Consider the following 9,731-nt stretch of genomic DNA (forward strand, 5'->3'; position numbering starts at 1 on the left):
GTCTCCAGTTTAAGGGAACAGCCCGTGTAGATAAATTGCAGGGGCACAGCACTCAGCTCCAGGGCTGTGACCTCCGGCTGAACAGTGCCCCCCAGAGATGCCCACATCCCACTCCTTGGAATCTGTGCATGCGTTAAGTTACATGGCAAAGGGGAATTAAACTTGCAGATAGAATTAAAATTGACGACCAGCTAACTTTAAAATGTGGAGATTATTTTGGATTATCCTGGTGAGCCCGATGTAATCTCAAGGACCCTAAAAAAGGGGGCCACATACTAAACCTGACAAGCTCAGAGACGGAAAGTGACTACATAGGATGGTTTCAACATAAAGATTGGTAACTAAGAGTGAGTCATGGTGGATAGGCACATCCTAAGCCTGTAGCTTCCTTGACAAAGGTCAGTCTTTACCGTAAGTAAACCTGTCTATTGTCTTTTTGCATCTAAGATAACATACCCTTAGAGTGTCAGAATAATCCCCTTTTTTTGGACTCCTCGGGGTACACCCACTGCACTAGAGCATGAGGCCACAGAACCCCTCACTGTTATCCTGAGGCCCCAATTCTATCTGTATGCGCTGTAAATGCTAATTGTTAACTATCCTATACCCACTAATGTAAAAGAAGTATTTGTCTCTCCGTTTTACTTTTCAATCTGAGAGATTTTCCCGCTTTGCTTTCTACTGCCTCTCTAATTTACCACCAATGAATTTCATAAAAAGGGTTATATAACCCTTTTTACATCTCCTGATTTTATTCTAAAGTATAAAACTGCTGCAAAACTGCCATTTTCTGGAGCATTTTCTCAATCCATTGAGATTTTGCTTCCTGACAATGTTATCAGTTGGCTCAAACTCATAAAAATTTTCTACAGGTCTGGACATTTCTTATGTTGACAAGTGAAAGAGATGGGCACAAGAGGAGGTCAGAATCAGAATGACATTTGAAGATGCAGGTGGCTTCAAGAAGCTGGAAAAGGACAGGAAACAAATTTCCCCCTTGAGCTTCCAGAAGAAACATAATCCTGTTGATACCTTGACTTTAGTCCAGTGAGATCTATTCCAGACTGCAGACCACCAAAAGACAATAAATTTATTTTGTTTTAAGCCACTAAGTTTGTGTTAATTTGTTACAGCAGCAATCAGAATCTAATACAGCAAGAAACTAATCCTCACACAGCCCCATTAGGTACCTAGGAAGAAACTAGGGAGGGCTATAAGGTCAGGCTTAATTATGCTAGGAGGGCTCTGCCCTCCAAGCTGGGACTTGCTTGTGGCCCTGCCACAGGTCAGCCCGAGGCTTGACCCTAGAGTAGTGGTTCTCAACCTTGGCTGCACATTAGAATCACCTGGGAATCTTTTTAAAATCCTGATTTCTGGGCCTCATCCTCCGGAAATTCTATTTCTTTGTTACTAATGTTGTGGCCCCACCCCATAACAAAGAAACAGAATTTCTGGAGGATGAGACCCAGAAATCAGGATTTTAAAAAGATTCCCAGGTGATTCTAATGTGCAGCCAAGGTTGAGAACCACTGCCCTAGAGCTGCTCCCTACACAGGTTATGAGAGTATTTTATTAGTGGGGAAATTGTAGATATAATTATATGTTGAGGGATAATAAATATATTTATATATATATATATATTAGAGGCCCAGTGCACAAAATTCAGGCACAGATAGGGTCCCTAGCAGCTGCCGGCCAGGGCCTTCCTTCGTTCTGTGTCGCCCATGGTGGTTAGCACAACTCATAGTGAGCGATCGAATTCCCAGTCAAACTCCTGAGGGAACACTTGGCTTATTAGTCTTTTATATATATAGATATTTTAGTGGGTACCCTTAATATTTTGAAAGGTAAGAGTATACAATTTGAGGAATAATTTACATGTAATAAAATTCATCCATTTTAACTGTACATGTCAATTTTGGCCATGTATACCCACAATTAAGATATAGAACATTTCCATTACTCCCAAACTTCCCCATACACTGGCCCCAGGCAACTACTCATCTCCTTTGTCAATATAAATTTAGTGTTTTTTTAACTGATTTTAGAGAGAGAGAGAAACATTGATCAGCTGCCTCTCATATATGCCCTGACTAGCAATTGGACCTGCAATCTATGTATGTATCCTGACCAGGAATCAAATAGAGAACTTTTGGTTTACAGGACCACCAACTAAGCCACACCAGCCAGGGATATCAATGTAGTTTTATCTTTTTACATAAATGGAATCATAAAGTATTTAATTTTTTGGTCTGGCTTTTTTTTACTTAGTATGTTGGATTTTTAAAAATTTTTTTTAATTGATTTCAGAGAGGAAGAGAGAGAGAGAGAGAGAGAGAGAGAGAGAGAGAGAGAGAGAGAGAGAAACATCAATGATTAGAGAGAATCATCAATTGGCTGCCTCCTGCATGCCCACACTGGGGATCAATCCTACAACCTGGGCATAGGCCCTGACCAGGAATCAAATCGTGACCTCCTGGTTCATAGGTCGACACTCAACCACTGAGCCACTGCTTAGTATGTTTTTGAAATTCATTCAGATTGTGTTTATCAGTAGTTCATTCCTTTTGCTTAATTTCCAATTTCTTTTGCTTAATATCCAGTGTGGATATAGTACACAATGTTTTTTTATTCACCAGTTGATGGACTTTTGAATTGCTTCCAGTTTTTGGCTAATATGAATAATACTATGAACATCTTTGTTTATAATCTTTGTTGGGGAATATTTTTATTTCTCCTGATACTTAGGTATGGAATTGCTTATGTTTTATATTTTTAATATTTAAACCCCTAGTACTTAATAGACAATGAGAGTAAACATGAATTTCTGTAGCCTGCTCCCAAACATGACAGGCTCATTAGTATCTGACACCTCTCCTGTTGAATTCATTAGACTATCTTCATTTCACATAATTGTTTTGTAATCTATAATTATGTAGACTTCAATTTTATTTTATTTGATATGACTGTATTTTTTTAATTTTTATTGTTGAGTATTACAGGTGTTCCCCTCTTTTTCCCCTATTGCCCCCCTCAACCGTTCCCACCCCACCGCAAGCCTTCACCACCCTATTATCTGTGTCCATAAGTAATGCACATATGCATATAAATTCTTTGGCTAATCTCTTCCTGCCCCCTCTCCCCTCTTCCCTCTGAGATTTGTCAGTCTGCTCCATGTTTCCATGCCTCTGTTTCTATTTTATTATCAATTTATTTATTTTTTTTTTTATTGCTTAAAGTATTACAAAGGGTATTACATATGTGTCCATTTTATCCCCCCGCCCTAGACAGTCCCCTAGCCTCCCCTATCCCCCCATGTCTTATGTCCACTGGTTATGCTTCTATGCATGCATACAAGTCCTTTAGTTGATCTCTTACCCCCCTACCTCCTGCCCCGCAACCCTCCCCGGCCTTCCTGCTGCAGTTTGACAATCTGTTTGAGGCAGCTCTGCCTCTGTATCTATTATTGTTCAAAAGTTTATAATGGTCTCTATTATCCATGAATGAGTGAGATCATGTGGTATTTTTCCTTCATTGACTGGCTTATTTCACTTAGCATAATGCTCTCCAGTTCCATCCATGACGTTGCAAATGGTAAGAGTTCCTTCCTTTTTAGACCAGCATAGTATTCCATCGTGTAGATGTACCACAGTTTTCTAATCCATTCATCTACTGATGGGCACTTAGGCTGTTTCCAGATCTTAGCTATGGTGAATTGTGCTGCTATGAACATAGGGGTGCATATATCCTTTCTGATTGGTGTTTCTGGTTTCTTGGGATATATTCCTAGAAGTGGGATCACAGGGTCAAATGGGAGTTCCATTTTCAGTTTTTTAAGGAAACTCCATACTGTCTTCCATAGTGGCTGCACCAGTCTGCATTCCCACCAGCAGTGCACAAGTGTTCCTTTTTCTCCACATCCTCTCCAGCACTTGTCGTTTGTTGATTTGTTGATGATAGCCAGTCTGACAGGTGTGAGATGGTACCTCATTGTTGTTTTGATTTGCATCTCTCGGATGATTAGTGACTTTGAGCATGTTTTCATATGTCTCTTGGCTTTCTGAATGTCCTCTTTTGAAAGGTGTCTATTTAGGTCCTTTGCCCATTTTTTGATTGGATTGTTTATCTTCCTTTTGTTAAGTTGTATGAGTTCCCTATAAATTTTGGAGATTAGGCCCTTATCGGATATGACATTGGCAAATATGTTTTCCCACACAGTGGGTTTTCTCGTTGTTTTGTTGATGGTTTCTTTTGCTGTGCAGAAGCTTTTTATTTTGATGTAGTCCCATTTGTTCATTTTCTCTTTAGTTTCAAGTGCCCTAGGAGCTGTATCAGTGAAGAAATTGCTTCGGCATATGTCTGAGATTTTGTTGCCTTTGGATTCTTCTAGAATTTTTATAGTTTCCTGTCGTACATTTAAGTCCTTTATCCATTTTGAGTTTATTTTTGTGTATGGTGTAAGTTGGTGGTCTAGTTTCATTTTCTTGCATATATCTGTCCAATTTTCCCAGCACCATTTATTGAAGAGACTATCTTGGCTCCATTGTATGTTCTTGCCTCCTTTGTCAAATATTAATTGAGCATATTGGTTCGGGCCGATTTCTGGGCTCTCTATTCTATTCCATTGATCTATATGCCTATTCTTGTGCCAGTACCAGGCAGTTTTGAGAACAGTGGCTTTGTAATACATCTTGATATCTCGTATTGAGATCCCACCTACTTTGGTCTTTTTCAGGATTGCTGCAGCTATTCGAGGTCATTTTTTATTCCAGATGAATTTTTGGAGAGTTCGTTCTAGATCTCTGAAGTATGCCGTTGGTATTTTAATGGGAAGTGCGTTGAATTTATAGATTGCTTTGGGTAGTATGGACATTTTAATGATGTTGATTCTACCAATCCATGAACACGGTATGTTCTTCCATCTGTTTATGTCTTCCTCTATATCTTTTTTCAACGTCCTGTAGTTTTCTGAGTAGAGGTCTTTTACCTCTTTAGTTAAGTTTATTCCTAGGTAGCTTAATTTTTTTGGTGCGATGGTAAACGGGATTGTTTTTATAATCTCTCTTTCTGAAAGTTCACTATTGGTGTATAGAAATGCCTCGGATTTCTTGGGGTTAATTTTGTATCCTGCTACATTGCCAAATTCATGTATTAAGTCCAGTAGCTTTTTGATGGAGTCTCTAGGGTTTTGTATGTATAATATCATGTCGTCTGCAAATAAGGACAGTTTTACTTCCTCTTTTCCAATTTGGATGCCTTTTATTTCTTCTTCTTGCCGAATTGCAATGGCTAACACTTCCAGTACTATGTTGAACAGGAGTGGTGAGAGGGGGCATCCCTGTCTTGTTCCTGTTCTTAGGGGAAATGGTGTTAGTTTTTGTCCATTGAGTATGATGTTGGCTGTGGGCCTGTCATATATGGCTTTTATTATGTTGAGGTATGATCCTTCTACTCCCACCTTGCTGAGAGCTTTTATCAAAAATGGGTGTTGAATTTTGTCAAATGCTTTTTCTGCATCAATTGATATGACCATGTGGTTTTTTTCTTTCAATTTGTTTATGTGATGTATCACGTTTATTGATTTGCGGATATTGTACCATCCTTGCATCCCTGGGATAAATCCTACTTGGTCATGGTGTATGATCTTTCTGATGTACTGCTGGATCCGATTTGCTAAGATTTTGTTGAGGATTTTGGCATCTATGTTCATGAGGGATATTGGCCTGTAATTCTCTTTCATTGTGTTGTCTTTACCTGGTTTTGGTATTAGGGTGATGCTGGCTTCATAGAATGAGCTTGGAAGTGTTCCTTCCTCTTGAATTTTTTGTAGTAGTCTGAGGAGGATAGGTTTTAGTTCTTCCTTGAATGTTTGGTAAAACTCCCCTGTGAAGCCGTCTGGTCCTGGGCTTTTGTTTGCTGGAAGCTTTTTGATGACTGCTTCAATTTCTTCCATAGTTATTGGCCTGTTGAGATTTTTAGATTCTTCCTGATTGAGTTTTGGAATGTTGTATTTTTCTAGGAATTTGTCCATTTCCTCCAGGTTGTCTAGTTTGTTGGAGTAGAGCTGTCCATAGTATTTTTTAACAATCATTTGTATTTCTGTGGGGTCTGTTGTTATTTCGCCTCTATCGTTTCTGATTTTGTTTATTTGGGTCCTCTCTCTTTGCTTCTTGGTGAGTCTGGCTAGAGGTTTGTCAATCTTGTTTATCCTTTCAAAGAACCAGCTCTTGGTTTCATTGATTTTCTGTATTGTTTTTTTGGTCTCTATGTCATTTATTTCTGCTCTAATCTTTATTATCTCCTTCCTTCTGCTCACTCTGGGGTTTTCTTGTTGCTCTCTTTCTAATTCTTTGAGTTGTAGAGTTAGATGATTTACTACCATTTTTTCTTGTTTTTTGAGATAGGCCTGTAGAGCTATAAACTTCCCTCTCAGGACTGCTTTCATTGTGTCCCATAGGTTTTGGATTGTTGTGTTTTCATTGTCATTAGTTTCCAGGATGTTTCGAATTTCTTCTTTGATTTCATTGGTAACCCAATCAATATTTAATAGCATGCTATTCAGCTTCCAGGTGTTTGAGTATTTTGGGTTGTTTTTATTGTAGTTTATTTCTAATATTATGCCATCGTGGTCTGCGAAGACGCTTTTTATGATTTCAATTTTCTTGAATTTGGGGATACTTTGCTTGTGACCCAATATATGGTCTATTTTTGAATATGTCCTATGAGCATTTGAGTAGAATGTATATTCCCTGGCTTTCGGGTGAAGTGTTCTGAAGATGTCTATTAAGTCCATCTGATCTAGTGAGTCATTTAGGATTGCTGTATCTTTGCTGATTATTTGTCTAGAGGACTTATCCAGTGCTGTCAGTGGTGTATTAAAGTCCCCTACTATGATTGTATTGTTGTCGATGTCTCCTTTGATATCTTCCAGGAGTTTTTTTATGAATTTGGGTGCTCCTGCATTGGGTGCATATATGTTTACCAGGATTATATCTTCTTGTTGTATTGATCCCTTTAGTATTATGAAGTGGCCTTCCTTATCTCTTGTTATGGCCTTCACTTTGAGGTCTATTTTGTCCGATATAAGTATTGCTACCCCAGCTTTCTTTTCCTTTCCATTTGCCTGAAAGATATTTTTCCATCCTTTCACTTTCAGTCTGTGTGAGTCCCTTCTAATGAGGTGGGTTTCTTGTAGACAGCAGATGTATGGGTCATGTTTTTTTATCCATTCAGCCACTCGATGTCTTTTGTTTGGAGCATTTAGTCCGTTTACGTTTAAAGTTATTATTGAAAGGTAGTTGTTTGTAGGCATTTCTGTTTTTGTGTGGCTGTTTTCTTTCTGAGCTTTTTATTTCTTATTTTTATACCAGTCCCTTTAGCATTCCTTGCATTGCTGGCTTGGTGGTGATAAACTCCCTTAGCCTTTTTTTGTCTGTGAAGCTTCTTATTTCCCCTTCAAGTTTGAATGATAGCCTTGCTGGATAGAGTATTCTTGGATTCAGTCCTTTGCTTTGCATCACTTTGTAAATTTCCATCCATTCTTTTCTGGCCTGATGTGTTTCTGTTGAGAAATCATTTGACAATCTAATGGGAGATCCCTTGTATGTAACTTTCCGTCTCTCTCTTGCAGCCTGTAAGATTCTCTCTTTGTCCTGAACATTTGCCATGGTAATTATGATGTGTCTTGGTGTGGGTCTTTTTGGGTTCACCTTGTTTGGGACTCTCTGGGCTTGTGTGACTTTTTTCTTCCCCACCTCAGGGAAGTTTTCTGATATTATTTCTTCTAATAGGTTTTCTAATCCTTGTTCATCCTTCTGTTGTTCTGGTACCCCTATTATTCGTATGTTGTTTCGTTTCATGTTGTCCCAAAGCTCCCTTAGGCTCTCCTCCTGTCTTTTCATTTTTTTCTCCAATTGCAGTACATTTTGGGTGTGTTTTGCTTCCTTGTCTTCTAAATCACTAATTCGGTCCTCCGCTTCTCCTAGTCTACTGTTGATACTTTCAATGGAGTTTTTCATTGCAGCTATATCGCTCTTCATATCTTCTTGGGTCTTACTTAAGTTGTTGATTTTTTCATCTGTTTCTTCTAGCTTCTTCCATATGTTATCGATTTTTTCATCTGTTTCTTCTAGCTTCTTCCATATGTTATCGATTTTTTCATCTGTTTCTTCTTGCTTCTTGCTGAGGTTGTCGATTTTTTCCTCCATCCGGTTTATGCACTCTAGGACCCTTATTCTGAATTCTTTTTCTGTCATGTTGCATGCCTCTGTATTACTTAGCTGCTTTTCTGGAGAGTCCTCCTTCTCTTTCCTTTGGGGGTTTCTTTGTCTACCCATGTTTGATCTCACTGACATATCTAGACGTTGAGTCGTTCAGTGGCTGCTCCCTTGGTGGCAGTGACTCCTTGGTCTGCGGTTCCTCTTCGGGCGGTTGCGGTAGCAGCTGCTCTTCAGTTGGCAGCAACTCCTCTGGTGGGTGCTGTTCACAGCTGTGGTGGCTCTTCTGGCTGGTGGGGCGAGGTTTCACGTACAGCTGCTGTTCCTCAGCAGAGGGTGTGGTGCTCAGGAGGTTGCTGTTGCTTGGATCTGCTGTGTTGATTTAAAGGCACAAAATACAACACAACAAGGCACCACGTACCAGGCACTATACACAAATATATTCACGATATTAATAACCCCAAATAAAGGTGACCACCTGAATTAAGAGAATTAGGGGATAAGGAAGAAGGAAGAGAAAAAGAGAAAAGAGAAAAAAGAAAAGAAAATTAGGGACCAAAAAAAGGAGTGCAAAAATGAAAGTGGGAAAAAGGAGGGGGGAAAGTAAAAGCGAGAAAAGAAAGGAAAAGAAAAAAAAAGAGCGAAAAGAGAGAATGAAGTGGAAGAGGGGAAGAGACTTTTTATATGAGGAGAATGCTCCTATAGAACAGCCATTAATCCCAACAAATTCCAGCAACAGCTCCCTGGAGATAAATGCAAACTAGAAACAACCAATAATATAACGATGAAAATAGAATGGAGAACACTAATCCCAAAATAAAATAAAGAGAAAATAAAATGGCACTTTAAAAAAAATGGTAAAATGGTAGCAGTAATAATACTGGTTAAAAATAAGAAGGTAGTAATTAAAAGGGTAAAATCAGGTGATGGAAAAAAGAAGAAAAAAAAAAAAGAAGAAGAGGAAAAGAAAAAAAAAGAAAAAAAAGAAAAAAAAAGAAAAAAAAATTGGTTTCTTAGTTAAAAGGTGAAAAAAGAAAAAAAAAAATATTGCAGTAGTGAAGGTCCTTCGGTTCTTCTATTCTTCAGTGTGGCTCGCCTTAGACCTGCCCGGTATTCAGGAGAGTGTTGAGTTTCCCTGCGATACACTGTTCCTCTGTGTTGTAAACCACAGTCCTTATTTTAAAGCAAGCCGCATTTGTTTCCCAGACTGTCTTATTTTGTGTTTAGCAAAGAGTCAGTTTGTGGGTCAGCCTCTGGGTGGCAGTGTTCTGGGGTTGGCCTCTGAGGCTACAGGGCCTCTCTGTCCAGTGGAAGTTCACTGCCCAGAGCTGGCTGCGTAAGAGTTACCAGTGCTGTGTTGTTGCTGGGATTGAAAATCCCTCTATAGGCCAGACCCTGTTAACTCCCAGGGACTGATCAGGTTATTTTAATCCTTGATCTCCTACAGGGTGGAATCTGGGTGTGGCTGTGCTCCTTGCCTGGGGGCTGGGGGGAGGAGTCTCACTCTCCGGAGAG

This window comes from Myotis myotis, unplaced genomic scaffold, assembly GCF_014108235.1.
Source record: "Myotis myotis isolate mMyoMyo1 unplaced genomic scaffold, mMyoMyo1.p scaffold_m19_p_3, whole genome shotgun sequence".
Lineage (NCBI taxonomy): Eukaryota > Metazoa > Chordata > Mammalia > Chiroptera > Vespertilionidae > Myotis > Myotis myotis.